Genomic DNA, 8,879 nt, shown 5'->3' with positions numbered 1-8,879 from the left:
TGGTATATCAAAACAAAACAAAGCAAGAAGCTAGAAGACAGTAAGCAAACAAAATAAACTAATACAACAACTTGTAGATGGTTTGGAGACAACAGTCAATATCAAATCATGTAAAGAAGCAGATCGTGATTGCTTCAACAAGCTCCCAAAACAAAGAATCAAGGAATCTTCTGGATGAAGATATCTTCCTGGAATTACCAAGGTAGAATACAAAAGATTAATATACAGAACTCTTCAAGAGATCTGGAGGGAGATCAGGCAGAATGCAGAACAAGCCAAGGAACACACAGATAAAGCAGTCGAATAAATTAAGAAAGTTATTCAAGAGCTTAATGAAAAATGTAATAGGCTGAAAGAATCCATGGAGAGACAGCAATTAGAAATTCAGAAGATTAAAAAAAAATTCAGAATTAGACAACTCAATACAGAGGAGCAGAATTGAGGAACTGGAAGTCAGGACTAGTGAGATTGAAGGTAAAACACTTGGCACCAATATATTCGAAGAAAAATCAGATAAAAGACTTAAAAAAATGAAGAAACCCTAAGAATCATGTTGGACTCTATCAAGATAAATCACATACAAATGATTGGAGTAGCAGAACAGGGAGGGATAACAGAAAATAGGGAGAGAATTGTGGAAGATTTACTGGCAGAAAAGTTCCCTGATACTTTGAAAGATGAGAAGATATCTACCCAAGATGCTCATTGAACCCCATGCAAGGTAGATCTCAAAAGAAACTCACCAAGATATATTATAATCAAACTTGCCAAAAGATAAAGAAAGAATTTTAAGAGTAGTTAGGGATAAACGAAAAGTCACCTACAAAGGAGAGTAAATAAGGATAAGCTCAGACTACTCAACAGAAACCATGCAGGCAAGAAGGCAATGGGATGAAATTGCCAGCCAAGAATCATATGCCCAGCAAAACTGTATCTCAAATATTAAGGAGAAATTAGGACATTTAGAGATAAACAGAAGATTAGGGAATTTATAAAAACCAAAGCAAAAGTAAAAGAAATGCTAAAGGGAGTTCTCTGGTTAGAAAATCAATAACATCAGATAACAACCCCGGACTAGAAAACAGGACAGAGAAACCAGATATCAAACCAGATAGGGAAATCACACACACAAAAAATCAAGTTAAAAAAAAAAAAGCTCAAAACAGGGAAACAGAGATGTCATTATATAAATGACAGCATTAAATCAATAAAAAGGGACTAAAAAATGTAGTAATAGATCTTTCATGTGGAGAGGAAGTCAAGGCAATATAAAGAGATAAAAGTTTGGTTTAAGCTTAGAAAAATAGGGGTAAATAATAAGGTAACCACAAAGAAGACTAACAATCCTACTCCTCAAAATAAAATACAAGAAAAACATGAAGACTCAGCAAAAACAAAATCAACAACAATGAAAAAGAAGAAAAGACAATTCATAAAATTAAGCACAAAATATTAAATGGAAAAAAGAAACTATCAACAAGAAGCAAAAAAAGATATGAACATGAAAGCACTAAATTCATAACTATCCGTAATTACGCTGAATGTAAATGGACTAAATGCACCAATAAAGAGACAGAGAGTGGCAAAATGGATTAAAAAAAAAAACACACAATCCATCTGTATGCTGCCTGAAAGAGACACACCTTAGACTTAAAGACACAAAAAAACTAAAACTCAAAGGATGGAAAAAAACATATCAAGCAAACAACAACAACAACAAAAGCAGAAGTGGTAATGCTAATTTCTGACAGAATAGACTTTAAAGTTTAATCCACAACAAAGGTAAGGAAGGACACTATATAATGATTATAGGGACAATATACGAGGAGGATAATACCATATTAAATATTTACCTACCCAATGACAAGGCTTCAAGATACAGAAAACAAACCCTAACAGCACTGAAAAGTGAGATTGACAGCTCCACAATAATAGTACAAGACTTCAACACACCACTTTTGGTGAAAGACAGAACATCCAGAAAGAAGCTCAATAAAAACACAGAAGATCTAAACGACACAGTCAACCAACTTGACCTCATAGACATATACAGAACACACCAAACAACAGCAACCAAGTGTACTTTCTTTTCCATTGAACATGGAACATTCTGTAGAATAGACCACATACTAGGTCATAAAGCAATCCTTAGCAGAATACAAAACATCAAAATGTTACAAAGCATCTTCTCTGACCATAAAGCCATAAAAGCAAAAATCAATAAGAGAAAAGCAGGAAAAAGAAATCAAACTCTTGGAAACTGAACAACACCTTGCTCAAAAACAGCTGGGTTACAGAAGAAATTAAGGATGGAATAAAGAAATTCATAGAATCCAAAGAGAATGAAAACACTTCCTATCAGAATCTTTCAGACACAGCTAAAGCAGTGCTCAGAGACCAATTTATAGTAATAAATGCACACATCCAAAAAGAAGAAAGGACCAAAATCGAAGAATTATCCCTACAACTTGAACAACAACAAAAAAGAGCAACAAAAGAAACCCTCAGGCACCAGAAGAGAGAAAATAATAAAAATTAGAGCAGGACTAAATGAAATAGAGAACAGAAAAACAACTGAAAGCATTACCAGGACCAAAAGCCGATTCTTTGAAAAATTTAACAAAATCAATAAACCACTGGCTGGACTGAAAAAAGAAAAACAAAAGATGCAAATAACCCAAATAAAAAATGAGATTCGACAATATCACAACAGAACCAATTGAAATTAATAAGGAATCATATCAGATTGCTGTGAAAAATTGTACTCTAACAAATTTGAAAACCTAGAAGAAATGGACTAGTTTCTTGAGACACACTACCTACCTAAACTTACACAAACAGAAGTAGAAATAAATAAACCCATAACAAAAGAAAAGATTGAAAAGGTAATTTAAAAACTCCCAACAACAAAAAGCCCTGGCCCTGACGACTTCACTGGAGTATCCTACCAAACTTTCAGAGAACAGTTAACACCACTTATACTAAAGGTTATTTCAGAGCATAGAAAAGGACGGAATACTCCCAACCTCATTTTATGAAGCCAGCATATCCCTGATACCAAAACCAAGTACAGACACCACAAAAAAAGAAAATTACAGATCTATATTCTTCATGAACTTAGACACAAAAATCCTCAACAAAATTCTATCCAATAGAATTCAATAATGTATCAAAAAAATAATTCACCATGACCAAGTGGGAATCATATCAGGTATGTAAGGATGGTTCAACATTAGAACAGTCAGTGTAATCCACCATATAAATAAAGCAAAAGATGAGAACCATATAATCTTATCAATTGATGTAGATTGAAAACTCTCAGTGAAATAGGAATAGAAGAAAAATTCCTCAGCATAATAAAGGGCATTTATACAAAGCCAACAGCCAACATCGTCATTAATGGAGAGAGTCTGAAAGAGTTCCCCTTGAGAATGAGAACTAGACAAGGATGCCCTTTATCACCACCCTTATTCAACATTGTGCTGGAGGTCCTAGCCAGAGCATTTAGGCTATATAAAGAAATAAAAGGCATCCAAACTGGCAGAGAAAAGTAAAAAAGATTACCTACAGACTGGGAAGAATTTTTTGGCTATGACAATTCTGATCAGCATCTGATCTCTAAAATCTGCATGATACTGCAAAAACTCAACAACAAAAAGACAACCCAATTAAAAATAGGCGAAGCATATTAGCAGGCACTTCACCAAAAAAGACATTCAGGTGGCTAACAGACACATGAGGAAATGCTCAGGATTTTTAGCCAAAGAGAAATGCAAATCAAAAGTACAATGAGATGCCATCTTACCCCAATGAGGCTGCCATTAATCCAAAAAACACAAAAGAATAAATGTTGGAGAGGTTATGGAGAGACTGGAACTCTTATTACACTGCTGGTGGGAATGTAAAATGGTACAATCACTTTGGAAATTGATCTGGCGCTTCCTTAAAAAGCTAGAAATATGATCCAGCAATCCCAGTCCTTGGAATATATCCTAGAGAAATAAGAGCCTCTACACAAATGGATATACTCACACCCATGTTCATTTCAGCACTGTTTACAATAGCAAACATTTGGAAGCAACCAAGGTGCACATCGATGGATGAATGGGTAAATAAGTTATGGTATATTCACATAATGGAATACTATGCAACAATTAAGAATAATGATGTATCCATGAAACACCTCATAACACGGATGAATCTGCAAGGCATTATGCTGAGTGAAATTAGTTGGTTGCAAAAGGACAAATGTATGAGACCACTACTATAAGAACTCAGTAAAAAGTTTAAACAGAGAAGAAAATATTCTTTGATGGTTACAAGGGTGGGGAGGGAAGGAGAGGAATATTCACTAATTAGATAGTAGACAAGAACTATTTTAGGTGAAGGGAAAGACAACACACAGTACATCAGAGGTCAGCACAACTGGACTAAACTGAAAGCAAAGAAGTTTCCTGACTATAACTGAGGCTTCGAAGGCCAGATCAGCAGGGATGGGTCTTTAGAGACCATGGTTTTAGGGGACATCTAGGTCAAATGGCATAACAAAATGTATTAAGAGAACGTTCTGCATCCCGCTTTGGTGAGTGTTTTCTAGGGTCTTAAATGCTAACAAATGGCCATCTAAGATGCACCAATTGGTCTCAACCTACCTGGAGCAAAGGAGAATGAAGAACACCAAAAACATGAGGTAAATATGAGCCCAAGAGACAGAAAGGGCCACAGAAACCAGAGACTACATCAGCCTGAGACCAAAAGAACTAGGTGGTGCCCGGCTACCACCAATGACTGCCCTGACAGGGAACACAACAGAGAATCCCTGATGGAGCAGGAGAACAGTGGGATGCAGGCCTCAAATTCTTGTAAAAAGGCCAGACTACATGGTTTCACTGTGACTAGAAGGACCCCAGAGGTCATGGTCCCCAGAGCCTTTGTTAGCTCAAGACTGGAACCATTCCCGAAGACAACTCTTCAGACAGGGATTGGATTGGGCTATGAGACAGAAAATGATACGGTGAGGAGTGAGCTTCTTGGCTCAAGTAGACACTTGAGACTATGTGGGCAACTCCTGTCTGGAGGGGAGATGAGAAGGCAGAGGGGGACAGGAACTGGTTGAATGGGCCTTTGGCCTTACTGGTTGGTGTGTAAATTTCAATAATAGTCATATTAACTGATCTTTCTTGCTGGCATATGGATATTATCCTATCACTCACAGACAGCATTGTACTTCAGGATAGATCTTAAGTATTCTCTTTGGCAATAAATGCAATGCCCTTCCTCTTCAATTTGCTGTTCCTGGCATAGTAGACAATAGGATTGTCAGAGTCAAAATGGCCAATACATGTCCATTTCAGCTCACTAATTCCTACAATAGATGTTTATGTGTTCCATTTCATTTTTGGTGATTTCCAATTCTCCTACATTCATACTTTATACATTCCATATTCTTATTATTAATGGATGTTTGCAGGTCCTTCGTCTCTATTTGAATCGTGCCATATCAGTAAATGAAGGCCCAGAAAGATTGACTCCATCCATGTCATTAATGTTGACCCTACTTTGAGGAGGTAGATCTTCTCCAGTCATATTTTGCGTGCAATCCAACCTGACGGGCTCATCTTCCAGCACAATCTCAGACAATGTTCCACTGCGATTCATAAGGTTTTCACTGGCTAAGTCTTTTCAGAAGGAGACCACCACATCCTTCTTCCTAGTCTGTCTTAGTCCGGAAGCTCAGCTGAAACTTATCTGCCACGGGTGATCCAGCTGCTCTTTGAATACTTGTGGCAGAGCTTCCAGCATCACAGCAACATGTGGGGGCTTCTGAAAATTAGCCAGTTAAAATCTTATGGATAACAACAGAATATTGCCCAGCATAGTGCTGGAAGATGAACCCGTTAGAGTAGAAGGCATTTGAAATACACATGGGCCACAACAATGGACTGGAGCATATTTATGATTGTGAAGATGGTATAGGACGGGGCAGTATTTTGCTCTGTTGTACATGGAGTCACCATGAGTTGGAGCCAACTCCACAGCAACTAACAATAATAACAATTAACAGGGCAATGACACATAAACAGACCTGTAATGTGGAAAGCAAGCCTACAAAAATGGGTTCATCTTGTCTACTTTGTCAGCAGTCTGAGGAGAACGGGCATAACAGTCTTTTCCTCTTTGTTTGGAATGTCTTTCTTTGTCCAGCTGGAGAAAGGGGAACTTTTTTGAGTCTTTATCTTTCTTCACCAAGTTTTCCCAACACTCTTCGTAGGGCACTCATCACCTCCTTGTTCCTCAAGCTGTAGATCAAAGGATTCAGCATGGGGGTCATCACAGCATATAAGAGGGCCACCATCTTCTCCTGTTCTGCTAAGGAGTCAGCCTCAGGTCTCATGTAGGTGAAGATGGCTGTCCCAAAGCACGCTGATACCACAGTGAGGCGGGAGGGGTACTGAAGGCTTTGTGGCATCCATGCATAGAGTGGATGTGCAGGATGGTGACCACTGTGCGAGCATAGGAGAACAGGACCAGGAAGAAGGGAAGCATAATCACAAGGAAGCCGGAGATGGCCACCATGACCTTATTGAAGGAGATGTCCACACAGATCAGCCTCAGCACAACCAGCATCTCACAGGCAAAGTGATTGACGACATTATGGCAAAAGGGCAACTTGAAGATAAGGATGGTCTGCATCGATGAGTTCGCAAAGCCAGCCACCAGGCAGCTGGAGGTCAGTCCCAGGCACGGCCCTCTGTGCATGATGACCATGTAGGACAGGGGGTGACACACAGCCACATAGCGGTCATAGGCCATGGCTCCCAGCAGGAAGAACTCTGTGCTGCCCATTGCCAGAGAGATGTACAGCTGGAGCATGCAGCTGTGGAATGGGATGGACTTGCGGTTTGACAGGAAGTGGACCGGCATCTGAGGGACAGTGCTGTTGGTGTAGCAAATGTCCACGAAGGACAGGACACTGAGGAAGAAGTACATGGGGGTGTGGAGCCTGCTGTCCAGTCTGATGAGGAGGATGATGAGGGAGTTCCCCAACACAGTCACCAGGTACATGGCCAGGAACAGTACAAAGAGGGACACCTGTGTCCCCCAGTCACTGGACAGCCCCAGCAAAAAGAACTCATTCGTCCATGTCTGGTTCTTCCTGCCCATGAGCCTCTGGGAACCAAAGCAATGTTATAATAAATCCCAGAAGCTCAGGGTGGCAGATGACCTCATAAGGTCATTTAAACCAAAAAGGTATCCAATCTTAAATGCAAGTCATGACATTTGTGCCATGAGGTTTCCAGGTTATAGGTCTTTCCTTCATGGTTTTGGAATACAGTAGACCCCACTGATGTGGTCCAGACTAGAGAAGAGCTTTCTTTTCCTTTTCCTTAAGTGGGAAGGTTTTACTGAAATGTCAGACATTTGAGTTAAAAAGATTAGTGTTAAAAATTGATTTTCTTCTTTAGACACAATTTCTAACCCTGGGGTTCATTTACTTCTTTCTTGAATTCTCTCCTTACTATTTCAAATGCTTATCAATGCAGCCTAACAGCGATGAACCACTTTTTTTTTTTATTAACTTTTATTAAGCTTCAAGTGAACATTTACAAATCCAATCAGTCTGTCACATACAAGTTTACATACATCTTACTCCGTACTCCCACTTGCTCTCCCCCTATTGAGTCAGCCCTTTCAGTCTCTCCTTTCGTGACAATTTTGCCAGCTTCCCTCTCTCTCTATCCTCCCATCCCCCCTCCAGACAAGAGTTGCCAACACACTCTCAAGTGACCACCTGATATAATTAGCTCACTCTTCATCAGCATCTCTCTCCCACCTGCTGACCAGTCCCTTTCATGTCTGATGAGTTGTCTTCGGGGATGGTTCCTGTCCTGTGCCAACAGAAGGTCTGGGGACCATGGCCGCCGGGATTCCTCTAGTCTCAGTCAGACCATTAAGTATGGTCTTTTTATGAGAATTTGGGGTCTGCATCCCACTGATCTCCTGCTCCCTCAGGAGTTCTCTGTTGTGCTCCCTGACAGGGCAGTCATCGATTGTGGCCGGGCACCAACTAGTTCTTCTGGTCTCAGGATGATGTAGGTCTCTGGTTCATGTGGCCTTTTCTGTTTCTTGGGCTCTTAGTTGTCGTGTGACCTTGGTGTTCTTCATTTTCCTTTGCTCCAGGTGGGTTGAGACCAATTGATGCATCTTAGATTGCCGCTTGTTAGCATTTAAGACCCCAGACGCCACATTTCAAAGTGGGATGCAGAATGTTTTCATACTAGAATTATTTTGCCAATTGACTTAGAAGTCCCCACAAACCATGTTCCCCAGACCCCCGCCCCTGCTCTGCTGACCTTTGAAGCATTCATTTTATCCCGGAAACTTCTTTGCTTTTGGTCCAGTCCAACTGAGCTGACCTTCCATGTATTGAGTGTTGTCTTTCCCTTCACCCAAAGCAGTTCTTATCTACTGATTAATCAATAAAAAACCCTCTCCCTCCCTCCCCCCTTCGTAACCACAAAAGTATGTGTTCTTCTCAGTTTTTACTATTTCTCAAGATCTTATAATAGTGGTCTTATACAATATTTGTCCTTTTGCCTCTGACTCATTTCATTCAGCATAATGCCATCCAGGTTCCTCCATGTTATGAAATGTTTCCCAGATTCGTCACTGTTCTTTATTGATGCGTAGTATTCCATTGTGTGAATATACCACAATTTATTTACCCATTCATCCGTTGACGGACACCTTGGTTGCTTCCAGCTTTTTGCTATTGTAAACAGAGTTGCAATAAACATGGGTGTGCATATATCTGTTTGTGTGAAGGCTCTTGTATCTCTAGGGTATATTCCGAGGAGTGGGATTTCTGGGTTTATGGT

The 8,879-nt window shown here is 39.9% G+C and overlaps 1 pseudogene; it reads right to left on the bottom strand.

The window, feature by feature from the left end:
• Nucleotides 1-5,924: 5,924 nt before the first annotated feature.
• On the bottom strand, nt 5,925-7,779 carry LOC100661772 (olfactory receptor 2F1-like; annotated as a pseudogene).
• Nucleotides 7,780-8,879: the final 1,100 nt, after the last annotated feature.

The sequence above is a fragment of the Loxodonta africana genome, chromosome 8 (genome assembly GCF_030014295.1).
Source record: "Loxodonta africana isolate mLoxAfr1 chromosome 8, mLoxAfr1.hap2, whole genome shotgun sequence".
NCBI lineage: Eukaryota > Metazoa > Chordata > Mammalia > Proboscidea > Elephantidae > Loxodonta > Loxodonta africana.
This window is presented reverse-complemented; position numbering and strand designations above follow the sequence as displayed.